Genomic DNA, 13,025 nt, shown 5'->3' with positions numbered 1-13,025 from the left:
GTTGGGTTAGGGGCCCCCAACACAGGCCCCCATGTTAGGGGGTGTGATAGGAGCTTCAAGACCCCTCCCTGCCCACCGGGGCGGCACCCGAAGTGAGCAAGAGGCTGGCAACGCACAGGGCCCCAGCCCCAGTGCACCCGCGTCAAGGAGTGGGGGGAAGGTCTCTCCTCAGGCAACGTCAAGGTCTTTCGTGGTGGGACCTCCATCTTTCATGTGTCATATCATGTTCCAACACCTACGCCTGACAAACACACTCACAACACACTCCCACCACCCTGGCAGGCCCCGCTGTCACTCAAGTGGTCCCCTGGCCCGGAAGGCCTTCCTGACCTCCACAGGGACCTCCTGATACGGAGAGGGAGGGGAAGGGGCGAAGGCCTCGGAGGAGAGGGGCCGGCCCTCCGGTCCCGGCTGGGCCTCCGCACTGCAAGCGAGGCTGCCCCCACCCAGCGCCCCAGCGCCCCACGCGTGTTCCAGGCCCCTCGCTCCGTGGGCGGATGACTCCGGTCACACAGGGGCTCGGCGCACCACCTCCCACTGCGCACAGGACCCGAGCAAGCAGGGGACCCCCACGTCAGCAGCCAGGGCCCAGGGGACACCAGTCCAGTGTCCTCAGGCACCCAGCCCAGACGAGAAGGACGGGGCACCTGCCAGTCGCTTCCGGCCAAGGCCCCCGGTGGACCCAGAGCTTAGGAATCCCGGGGGAGCTGGGGCGTCTCCAGACGGGGTTTGAGGGAGAGTAAGCAGCCGCCTGTGAGGGGCCTCGGCCTACTGGTCATGAAAGAGTCCTGGGCAGAGGCCAAGACCCCTCAAGGAGACCCTCCTCCAGGGGCAGCCCTGCCCTGGCCAGGCCCTGCGCCCCCAGTCCTGGAAGCAAAGGGCACCACGGTCTCTCTGACGTCCACCTGTCTGTCCCGGGGCTGGTCCTTGGAGAGCGCGCCTTCCAGGGAACCCAGCCGTGGCCCCATCAGCGGGAGAAGCCCCAGGGCCGGCCCCATCCCCACCTCTCGGCCTGTCTGCCCCTGGCCACCAAGTCCTACGGTGGGCCCCTGGAACCCACGCCTCAGGAGTGTCCCACCGCGGACCTAACCTTCCCCCTCCGAGGAGGGGGCCCTCAGAGACGGCCCAGCCTGGGGCGGGAAGAGGCTGGCAGGGGTCAACAAGCTTGAGTACATGGCCCTGTGTGGCCAGGGCCCCACAGGAGTGCCCAGGGTCTGCACGTGCATGAAGGGGACGAAGAAAGGCATCATGGTGAAGCTGGCGACTGTGCATCAATGCCTGCATGAAGTTGTTCTCACCCAGTCAGCGTTACACACAAGTAGTGGGCCTCAAATGACATGACCGGGAAGGGGCTCCAGGTGACACGTATTGGGGGGACGGGGTGCTCCACAGGATACATGAGAGGGAGAGGGGCTCAAGAGGACACAGGAGAGATAAGAGGCTTCTCAGTGTAACACAGGATGGGGGACTCAATGTGACACATAGGTGGGGTGGGGGTGTATGTGAACAGAGTGGGCACAGGGCTCAGTGTCACACCCAGGAAGAGGAGGGGCTCAGAGGGACCCAGGAGTAGAGCAAGGACTCTATGTGGCATGGGGGCTCAGTGTGACATGAGTGGGGATGGGGTGTCACAGGACACATAAGTGGGGGGACTCAGTGTGACCCAGTAAAGTGTGACCCAGGACCCAGGAAGAGATGCTCAGTATAACGCGAGGGTGGGGAAGGGACTCAGTCACACACGGGGGGAGGGGGGAGCCAGGTGTGAAGTTGTGGGGCAAGGGTCTCATGGGGATCATGTGTGTGTCACAACACACAGGTGAAGAGGCTCTGGGTGGAGCTGGAGAAGGAAGGGACTCAATGACATGAGAAGGGGAGTACACGTGTAAAACGTGAAAGGGGCAGGGGTTCAGCGGGACACATGAAAGGGGGAGGGGCTCAGAGGGACACATAAAAGGGGAGGGGCTCAGCAGGATACACGAAAGGGGAGGGGCTCAGCAGGATACATGAAAGGGGAGGGGCTCAGTGGGACACAAGAAAGGGGAGGGGCTCAGAGGGATACATGAAAGGAGAGGGGCTCAGCAGGATACATGAAAGGGGAAGGGTTCAGCGGGACACATGAAAGGGGAGGGGCTCAACTGGACACAGTAAAGGGGAGGAGCTCAGTGGGATACATGAAAGGGGAGGGGCTCAGCGGGATACATGAAAGTGGAGGGGCTCAGAGGGACACATGAAAGGGGAGTGGCTCAGAGGGACACATGAAAGGGGAGGGGCAAAGAGGGATACATGAAAGGGGAGGGGCTCAGCAGGATACATGAATGGGGAGGGGCTCAGTGGGACACATGAAAGGGGGAGGGGCTCAGCGGGAAACATGAAAGGGGAGGGGATCAGAGGGATACAAGAAAGGTGGAGGGGCTCAGTGAGACACATGAAAGGGGAGGGGCTCAGAGGGATACATGAAAGGGGAGGGGCTCAGTGAGACACATGAATGGGGAGGGGCTAAGAGGGACACAGGAAAGGGGAGGGAATCAGAGGGATACTTGAAAGGGGGAGGGGCTAAGAGGGACACAGGAAAGGGGAGGGGCTCAGTGGGACAAAGGAGAGGGGAGGGAATCAGAGGGATACATGAAAGGCGAGGGGCTCAGAGGGATACTTGAAAGGGGGAGGGGCTCAGAGGGTTACATGAAAGGGGAGGGGCTCAGTGAGACACATGAATGAGGAGGCACTAAGAGGGACACAGGAAAGGGGAGGGGCTCAGAGGGATACTTGAAAGGGGGAGGGGCTCAACGGGATACATTAAAGGGAAGTGGATCAGAGGAACACAGTAAAAGGGAGGAGCTCAGCGGGACACAGGAAAGGGGAGGGGCTCAGCAGGATACATGAAAGGGGGAGGGGTTCAGAGGGATACATGAAAGGGGAGGGGCTCAGCGGGATACATGAAAGGGGAGGGGCTCAGAGGGATACATGAAAGGGGAGGGGCTCAGTGAGACACATGAATGGGGAGGGGCTCAGAGGGACACAGGAGAGGGGAGGGAATCAGAGGGATACATGAGAGGGGAGGGGCTCAGAGGGATACATGAAAGGGGAGGGGCTCAGTGAGACACATGAATGGGGAGGGGCTCAGCGGGATACATGAAAGGGGAGGGGCTCAGAGGGATACATGAAAGGGGAGGGGCTCAGAGGGATACATGAAAGGGGAGGGGCTCAGAGGGATACATGAAAGGGGAGGGGCTCAGTGAGACACATGAATGGGGAGGGGCTCAGCGGGATACATGAAAGGGGAGGGGCTCAGAGGGATACATGAAAGGGGAGGGGCTCAGAGGGATACATGAAAGGGGAGGGGCTCAGAGGGATACATGAAAGGGGAGGGGCTCAGTGAGACACATGAATGGGGAGGGGCTCAGCGGGATACATGAAAGGGGAGGGGCTCAGAGGGATACATGAAAGGGGAGGGGCTCAGAGGAACACAGTAAAGGGGAGGGGCTCAGAGGGATACATGACAGGGGAGGGGCTCAGAGGGATACATGAAAGGGGAGGGGCTCAGAGGGATACAGGAGGGGCTCAGTGAGACACATGAATGGGGAGGGGCTCAGTGGGATACATGAAAGGGGAGGGGCTCAGAGGGATACATGAAAGGGGGAGGGGCTCAGAGGAACACAGTAAAGGGGAGGGGCTCAGAGGGATACATGACAGGGGAGGGGCTCAGAGGCATACATGAAAGGGGAGGGGCTCAGAGGGATACATGAAAGGGGAGGGGCTCAGAGGGATACATGAAAGGGGAGGGGCTCAGAGGATACATGAAAGGGGAGGGGCTCAGTGAGACACATGAATGGGGAGGGGCTCAGAGGGATACATCAAAGGGGAGGGGCTCAGAGGGATACATGAAAGGGGAGGGGCTCAGAGGAACACAGTAAAGGGGAGGGGCTCAGAGGGATACATGACAGGGGAGGGGCTCAGAGGGATACATCAAAGGGGAGGGGCTCAGAGGGATACAGGAGGGGCTCAGTGAGACACATGAATGGGGAGGGGCTCAGTGGGATACATGAAAGGGGAGGGGCTCAGAGGGATACATGAAAGGGGGAGGGGCTCAGAGGAACACAGTAAAGGGGAGGGGCTCAGAGGGATACATGACAGGGGAGGGGCTCAGAGGGATACATGAAAGGGGAGGGGCTCAGAGGGATACATGAAAGGGGAGGGGCTCAGAGGGATACATGAAAGGGGAGGGGCTCAGTGAGACACATGAATGGGGAGGGGCTCAGAGGGATACATGAAAGGGGAGGGGCTCAGAGGGATACATGAAAGGGGAGGGGCTCAGTGAGACACATGAATGGGGAGGGGCTCAGCGGGATACATGAAAGGGGAGGGGCTCAGAGGGATACATGAAAGGGGGAGGGGCTCAGAGGGATACATGAAAGGGGAGGGGCACAGAGGGATACAGGAGGGGCTCAGTGAGACACATGAATGGGGAGGGGCTCAGTGGGATACATGACAGGGGAGGGGCTCAGAGGGATACATGAAAGGGGAGGGGCTCAGAGGGATACATGAAAGGGGAGGGGCTCAGAGGGATACATGAAAGGGGAGGGGCTCAGCGGGATACATGAAAGGGGAGGGGCTCAGAGGGATACAGGAGGGGCTCAGTGAGACACATGAATGGGGAGGGGCTCAGTGGGATACATGAAAGGGGAGGGGCTCAGAGGGATACATGAAAGGGGGAGGGGCTCAGAGAAACACAGTAAAGGGGAGGAGCTCAGTGGGACACAGGAAAGGGGAGGGGCTCAGAGGGATACATGAAAGGGGAGGGGCTAAGAGGGATACATGAAAGGGGAGGGGCTCAGAGGAACACAGGAAAGGGGAGGGGCTCAGAGGGATACATCAAAGGGGAGGGGCTCAGAGGCATATATGAAAGGGGGAGGGTCTCAGTGGGATACATGAAAGGGGGAGGGTCTCAGAGAGACACATGAAAGGGGGAGGGGTGCAACAGGACACATGAAAGGAGGAGGGGCTCAGAGGGATACATGTTAAAGGGAGGAGCTCAGTGGACACATTAAGGGGGCGAGGGTCAGAGGGACACCTGAAAGGGGGAGGGGCTCAGAGGGACACATGAAAGGGGGAGGGCTCAGAGGGATACATGAAAAGGGGAGGGGCTCAACAGGACACATGAAAGGAGGAGGGGCTCAGCGGGATACATGAAAGGGGGAGGGGTGCAGCAGGATACATGAAAGTGGAGCTAAGAGGGACACATGAAAGGGGGAGGGGCTCAGCAGGATACATGAAAGGGGGAGGGCTCAGTGGGATACATGAAAAGGGGAAGGCTCAGAGGGACACATTAAAGGGGGAGGGCTCAGTGGACACATGGAAAAGTAAGGGGCTCGGTTTTATCCAGGAACAGGGGAAGAGTTCAGTAGGACACAGGTAAGAGCCCTAGGGAACACACGGAAGGAAGAGGATCTAGTGGGACTTAAGAACATGTGAGCAACTCAGTGGTGCTCATGGACACAGGACAGGGCAAGGTGTTAGTGAGTAACGTGAAAGGGGGAGGAGCTCAGTGGGACACAGGACAGGGCGAGAGGCTCCTCGGGACACATGCCGAGGGAGCGGTTTAGTCGGACCCATGTACGCTGCAGGGCTTGCATCTAATGTACGGCTGGGGGAGGGCCTGCCGTGACACACGGGTCGGGACGCTCTGTGTGACACGTGGTGGAAGAGACCGCTCCTGACACACGAGTGCAGATGAGACCAGGTGAGTCACAGGTGGGAGGAAAGCTCCACGTGACACCTGAGTAAGGGACCCGGTGTCACGCACAAGTAAGAGAGGGTGACCGTGGCTCAGTCGTGAAGGAGAGACTCAGTGTGACAGTGAGTGGGGAGGTGCAGACGGCCATGTGTGGAGGAAGAGCACCACGCGACCAGGAAGAAGGGGAGGGGCTCGGTGGACCCATGGATGGGTCATGGGGCTCAGGGTGACACGTGAAACAGGCGCAGTGTGACCCAAACACATTCAGATACTTAACGTGGTACAGACGTGGGGAAGGAGCTCTGAGCGACATGAGCGGCAGGAGGGAATCCACACGACACATAACTGGGGGGTGCTAGTGTGACCAGGGTGGAGGAGAGGCTCAGTGTGACCCATGAGCAGGGGGTCTTGGGTGACATACGGGTAAAGAGGGGCTCTGTGTGACTCACGAGCCAGGAAGGGACTGGCGTGACAACGTGCGGACGAGGGGCTTGGCGTGACACAAAAGTGCATGTGTGACCCTGGTGGGGAGGGATTCCAGTGATGCATAGATACAGGAGAGAGGTTAGTGTGACAGAGAAGCGGGGAGGGCTTGGCCTGACACGAGGGTAAAGAGTACCTCCAGGTGACGCCGGAAAGTGCATGGAGGACAGCCAAGTGCGGGCGGAGCTCAGTGTGACGCGTACACAGGGGGAGGGAAGGTGTGACACATGAGTAGACAGTTCCCAGTGACATATGGCTGGGGAGTGGGCTCACGACCACACACAGGGGCGGAGGAGCTCTGTGTGTGGCTCAAGATGGGAGAGGGCCAGTGGGAGACCACAGTGAGAAGGCTCCGTGAAACATGCGGGTGGAACAGGGACAGAAAGTGACCGATAGGTCAGGGAGGGGCTCTGCATTATAACTGAGAGAAGAATGGACTCAACTGCAACATGTGAGCAGGACTCAGGGTAACACACGAGAGAAGGAGGACTCCACGGGACACATGAGCAGAGAAGAGGCTCAGGGTGACTCCTGAGTTCAGGAGGGACTCTGTGTGACTCCTGAGTGGAGAGGGGAGCTATGGGACACAAGATGAGAAGAAGGGGCCCCTGTGACACCTGCGTGGAGGAGGGTCTCTGTGTGAAAGGAAGAGAGGATCGGTATGACACTTGAGTGGAGGAGGGTCTAAATGTGACACCTGAAGGAAGAAGGGGACACTTGCGTGGAGGAGGGACTCTATATGACATCCAAGTGGAGCGCGGTCTCTGTGACTCTGATCAGAGGAGGGGTTCTTAGTGATACCTGAGTGGAGGAAGGTTCTATGGTTCACCTGAGTGGAGGAGGGGCTTGTGTGACACCTGAGTGGAGGCTGGGTTCTACATGATACCTTAAGTGGGTGAGGGGCTCTATGTGACATCTCTGTGATCTGTGTGACACCTGAGTGGAGGAGGGACTCTATATGACACCTGAGTGGAGCACGGGTTCTATGTGACACCTGAGTGGAGGAGGGGCTTGTGTGACACCTGAGTGGAGGAGGGACTCTATATGACACCTGAGTGGAGCACGGGTTCTATGTGACACCTGAGTGGAGGAGGGACTCTATGTGACATATATGTGATCTGTGTGACAGCTTTGTGGAGGAGGGGCTCTGTGTGACCCCTAAGTAGAGAAAAAGGTCTTTACTCTCAGTGGGGTGGTGTATAGCTGTGGTATGAACCTCAGAATGCTTTTCAGCCTCAATCATCCCATGAAGAGCAGCCACACCCAGGGAGATGATGGACATCCTCATGGGGACTCCCTTCCTTGTGCCTCCTCATCCCTATAGACTCTCAATCAAGACTGCACATCCCACACTAATTCTGATTCAGTTTCAAACTCTAATAGGTAATGTGACAATCCTGAAAGTTAAAGAAGTCCCTCACCAAAGGGAGAATCCCAAACCTAAACCATGTGATGACCCTCAAGGTCCCCTAAAGCTGAGTCCACTCCAATCCTTAGAGAAGGCCTTGAAGACTTTCACCACTGCACCCCACAAACTGGCCCCCCATTACCAGAAAGTCTACAAGGTCTTCATGGACACTAAAGGGTTCCTGTTTCTAACTCTCCAAAACCTGGAAACTTCCTAGTTGGATATTTGACCATCACCACTTGACCAAGCAAAGACATTCAAGTCAATAGATCAAACCATCCTTGCCACCATGATTCAAAACAAATATGGTGTAATGGTCTAAACTACAAAGAGATTGCTCAGAATTTTACAATGGAATAAATTTTTCTCTATGAGAAATTCACTTCCTTTTCCACTATTCAACAAGGAAGTGTAACCCTCCTTCACAGACTGGGTGGCTCTGTGACTCTCCCTCCTCTGAGGTGGTCCATCTCCGCCTTGAAACCACTCCAAGGCTGAGAAGTCTGTCCTCCCCACCCACTTCCCTTCTCTCATGTCATTCATTCATTAATTCCTTTCAACTTTGGTGGAAAGAGCACAAAATTCAGTCCTTAACCCTCCCTCTGAGTCCTTTATGACACTCGGGAAACCATTTGAGCATCAGTTTTACCATCTGAAAAGGGAAAGATGTGAACCGACATCAAAGGATCTGGGCAGGAATGGGTGATCCCCAACAAAGGGGACAATGGAGAGGCTGACCCAGGGAATGGGGCACACAGTACAAGGAGCTAAGGCTGCCAGAGGGACCAGACCTGTGCCAGGGCCCTGGGAGCAATGACCCCCATGAGCAGGCTGGGAGGGTCTGGGGTCCTGGTGCCATTCTGAGATGCCAGCTACCAGTGGGGAAGAAAGTGGGCACAGGTGGGCTCTCCTTGCAGAACCCACTCAACAGGACCTGGGCTGAGCCTCCGCGCACCCACACAGTCAGACCCACACACCCAAGCCGCCCTGCACACCCAAGCCGCCCTGGCCCAGGCTCTCTGCCATCCACCGGCTCTCCTGCGTCTGCCCGAGGCGTGCACTCCCACGGTCCATGTCCATTTACTTGCTGCCTGGCACAGGGCCTGGCACACAGTAGACCTTCACCGAATGTGCAAACGAATGAATGAAAGCCTACCATGTACAAGGCCCTGGGGGCCAGAGGGAGCCCCGAAGCGAGGATGATGGAGTGAGGCAGATGATGGATGGGTGATGGCCAGGTCCACAGTGAGATGAGATGCTGTGCTCAGGATGAGGCCAGGTGGAGGTGATGAGAGCCCGAGGTGACCGGCCCACGGGGAAGGATGGGCCAGGACCCAGGACTTGCGGCGTACAGTGAAGCAGTGCTGGGTGAGGGGAGCCAGGACAAGGGCACCCGTGGGGACAGACATGCATGAGATGGACCCCCAATACTAGAGGTGGGTGCAGGAGGAATCCAGGCCCCACAGACTGGCCTAGAAATCTCTGAGGCTCAAGATGGGACCTGGAGTGCCAGCTAACACCCCTGCCCACCTGCATTAACAGAATACCCATCTTGTACAAAGCTCAGAGAACCACTACCAAGCTGAGAAACTTGCCAGTGAGGAACAGTGGATGCCCTAGAGTGGGGGCATTCCCCAGGAAGGAATTTTGAAAAGCTACCTAATCCCCCCTTCCCCCAGCCCACTTTTAAATTGGCAACAAAGCTTTCACGTCAAGCTTACAGAGTTGCAATGATGTGACTTCCTGGGTATCACATAATATTTATGTGAGAGATATATATATATATAAAATACGTAATATGTAGATATGTATCTGTCAAAAGCACAGAGCTCATTGGATTCATCCACTCTCAACCTCACTGGCAAATCAATCAGACAAAACAGACTTTCATCAGCAAAAGTCTGGCGTTTTTAGCACCTTCAATCCAGACCAACGCAACCCTAAGCGCTGCAAAGACAAACACCACCCTTCTGGATTCTGAATCTCGGGTAGACGCATCCCCCAGATGAGGAGGGGAGGGCGCACCTGGGACAACCAGGTGGGAACTGACCTGGACGGAGCAGCCTCTGGGCTGAGTGCCGTGGGGTTGCAGGCATCGTCCAGGTCTGAGGCTCTGTCGAGGCTGCAGTGCCGTGGCCAACATCTGGGTCCAGAGGTCCTGGCCAGCGCCCGTGGGTGGCAGACGCCCCAGGCAGTGGCCAGGGAGGCTGAGCAGGCTGCAGAGACTGGGCAGCACCCAACATGTCCAGCTCAACACCCTATCCCTCCATCCAGGAGGTGGCTGGACAAATACTGTGAGCTGCTGGGGAAACTGGGTTCTCGGGGCTGGCCGGGAGGAACTGATCAGAGTCCCAGGTGGGGAGGGAGGAACTGGGGGGCTGCAGGCAGGGGAGGCCCCACTCGGGAACACTGGGCACAGCTGGTAAGAGGGGGCGTCAACAGCTCTTGGGGGCAAGATTGCCAAGGAGAGGCCTTGCGGTGGGCGGGGTGGGGGAGGTGCGGACAGGGAAGGGTAAGGGGTGAGGACAGAGGATGCCACTCTCCTGCTCATGGTGGCAGAACTGGATGACAGATGGGCTGGTGGGAAGCTACAGGGGGCTTGTGGCAGGGGGTACTGCAGAGAGTGGGTCTGCGGGGGATCCGGATGTGGAGTTCAGATTCAGGGCATCTGAGGTTAGGGAGAGACCCACGGTCTCTCATTTCCAGTCACTCTCCACCGTCTCTCTCACTCTCTCACACACACATGCACACACACATTTGCACACATGCACACACCCATGCACACACAGGCAGGATCAAACACATCCATCCCCCAACCGAGGCTAGGGCCCCCCTGCACCGTGAGCACCATCCCCCGGGGTCGGGAGAGCACTTGAGCCTAACCTGGGGCAGCCACCCAAGCACCTATCCAGTGCTGGGGGCAGTGCAGGAGCTGGGGTGAAGGGGTGCAGACTGATCTCCGAGTCAGGGATTTCAGGTGGCAGAAACCTTCAGAAACAGCCCCCTTGCAGGTGGCATGAGTCTGGGCTGCATGGGGAGTGTTGGCTAAGACCCTTTGAGGTCACATCCAGTTCTAAAGAGGCAAGTTCCAGCTTGGGTCATTAACCCCAGATGACCAGGCAGGGGTGCCCTGGGGGCTTTGCTTCTAGCAGCGTGGCCCAATTCCTGGGCACCGAGGCCCCGGCCAGAGTATCTCAGAAAAGACCTCTTCTGGGCCCAGCGCCCTATGGACACGTGAGTATCTGTCTCTGAGCCCTAAGGTCTCCCCTGTGACGTGGGGGGCCCAAGGGGTACCCAGCCCCAACAGGCACACATCCATCCACTCCTGCCACCATCAACCAACACCAAGCAGACAGATAAAGTGCTTTGTGAAGTGCAGGTATATAGGTAACGATCCACAACGCCCTGCCAGCCCCCTCCCGGCCCACCCACACCCACTCCCAGGGCCACTTGGAGCCCAGAGAAGCTCTGGCCTTGGAGGCCCCACAGCCGCAGGGAGGCGGCGGACTATGGGCTTCTGGCAAGTACCAGCTATCAAATCAGCCTGATAGAGGTCTCCCTGGGTGGGGCTCCCCCTCCTCCGCCGATCACTTGAGTAACACTTGGCTGGAATTGGGTCTGACTCTGGACCAGTTGGCTGCTGTCTTGCCCCTCACTGCCCTGCCCATTTGTCCTTCCAACCCGCCTCCGCCCACCCACGAGTGGGCCGGGCCTCTGTAGAGTCTTTGCCGCTCCCGGGACTGACTTCCCTGAAGGCTCAACTTGAGTGCAGGGTGCAGGGCTGAGAGTAAGAGGCCAAACTTTCTCCTGAGAAGCGCTGGGGAGTCGAAAGTCTCCTGCCTCCCACTGGCCTGTGTGGGGGACACCCCTCCACGTGAAGGGGGCTTGAGAGAAAGCTTTCTGAAGGCTGCCAGCCCCTGTCTTACCCCAGCCCCCCGGCTTCCCAGCCGCCAGGGCCTCCCAGGTGGCACTAGTGGTAAAGAGCCCCCCTGCCAATGCAGGACACTTAAGAGACCCGAATTCAATCCCTGGGTCAGGAAGATCCCCCGGTGGAGTCCATGGCAGCCCTCTGCAGTATTCTTGCCTGGAGAATCCCATGGACAGTGGAGCCTGGTGGGCTAGGGTCCACAGGGTCACAGAGAGTCTGACACGACTACAGTGACTTAGCACACACATAGGGTTGCCACAGAACATAGAGGATGCCCAGGTCAACTTGAATTTAGGGAACAAGATGATGGCCGCCAGCGTGGATTAGAAGGGAAGGTTATAGTCATCTGGGGGAAAATGGCAGCCCAGGGCATCTTCTGCGTTATTGCTTCCTCTAAGAGCGGAGCTGGCAGTATCCACGAAATCTGGGGCACGAGCCGACCCCTCCTGGGAAGGAAGAAGGCCGTGATTTTCATCTCCCTCAGGGATTGCCTGCCTCCTCGCGGTGAATCCATTTCACCAAGTGGTCACTACTCACTAAGCAAAACGGGGGCTCCCATCAGAGAACATTCCTCCAAAAAGGTGGAGGACAGAGTGACTGACGGGGGAACTAAAGCCCCACGGGACAGGCAGAGACAAATGGTGGCTGAGCCTGGCTCCCTAGATCCCCAGAAGGGGGTCTTCCTGTCCCATCACTCCATCCCGCCGAGCAGCCTCACTCCCTCTGGCCTGGTCTTCCAGTGTGGTGCTGGGCTGGGATCCTGGAGCACGGGTACCATCGCGGTCAACCTGCCCGAGGAGACAGGAGGTCTGGCGCCAAGTCTTCCCACTCCTGCTCTCTTGATGGGTGTCTGTGGGCAATCCGCTCAGCCTTCCGGTCTCTTCCTGAATCTCAGAACAGTCAGAGGCAGTCTGTTGTCTGGAAGATCTGACCTCCAGAGAGAGAGGTCTGGTCTAAATGGACATCGAGTAACCAATCTGTCTCTCAGCCTCAGTGTTTCCATCTGTAAAATGGGAGCTGACTGGGAGACCACCATGGACCATCCAGGCCTGACCAAAGGGGAGCCCTCTACACTGAGACCACAGCAGCAACAGCACCTGGAATTTAGTCTTTTGCACTTGGAGGGCAGGGACTGAATCAAATCTGTCTCTTCTCCCAGAGTCTCAGCACAATACTTAGCACTGTCCAGAAAACCTTTGACAGCTCGACAGCCTTCCTGGGAGGGGCTGCATCATCATCTCCGACCTGCGTCAAGTCTGGAGGCTCTGCCCCTGGTCCAGAAGCTCCCTCTGTCCTTATTTCCACTACCGCCGATCGACTTTGAGCCTTGCTTCCTGCAGCTGATGATGTCACAGAGCAACTTCACATTTTTTTCACAAACATTATGAGCCCGCTGGCACACCCGTTTCACATTTGGCTTAAGAGACTGTTGTGCGGACTTCTAGGAAATCAGCAAGGAGTGATTCTAATAATTG

The sequence above is a fragment of the Bos javanicus genome, chromosome 21 (assembly GCF_032452875.1).
Source record: "Bos javanicus breed banteng chromosome 21, ARS-OSU_banteng_1.0, whole genome shotgun sequence".
Lineage (NCBI taxonomy): Eukaryota > Metazoa > Chordata > Mammalia > Artiodactyla > Bovidae > Bos > Bos javanicus.
The sequence above is the reverse complement of the archived record's forward strand: the minus strand, read 5'-3'. Positions refer to the sequence as shown.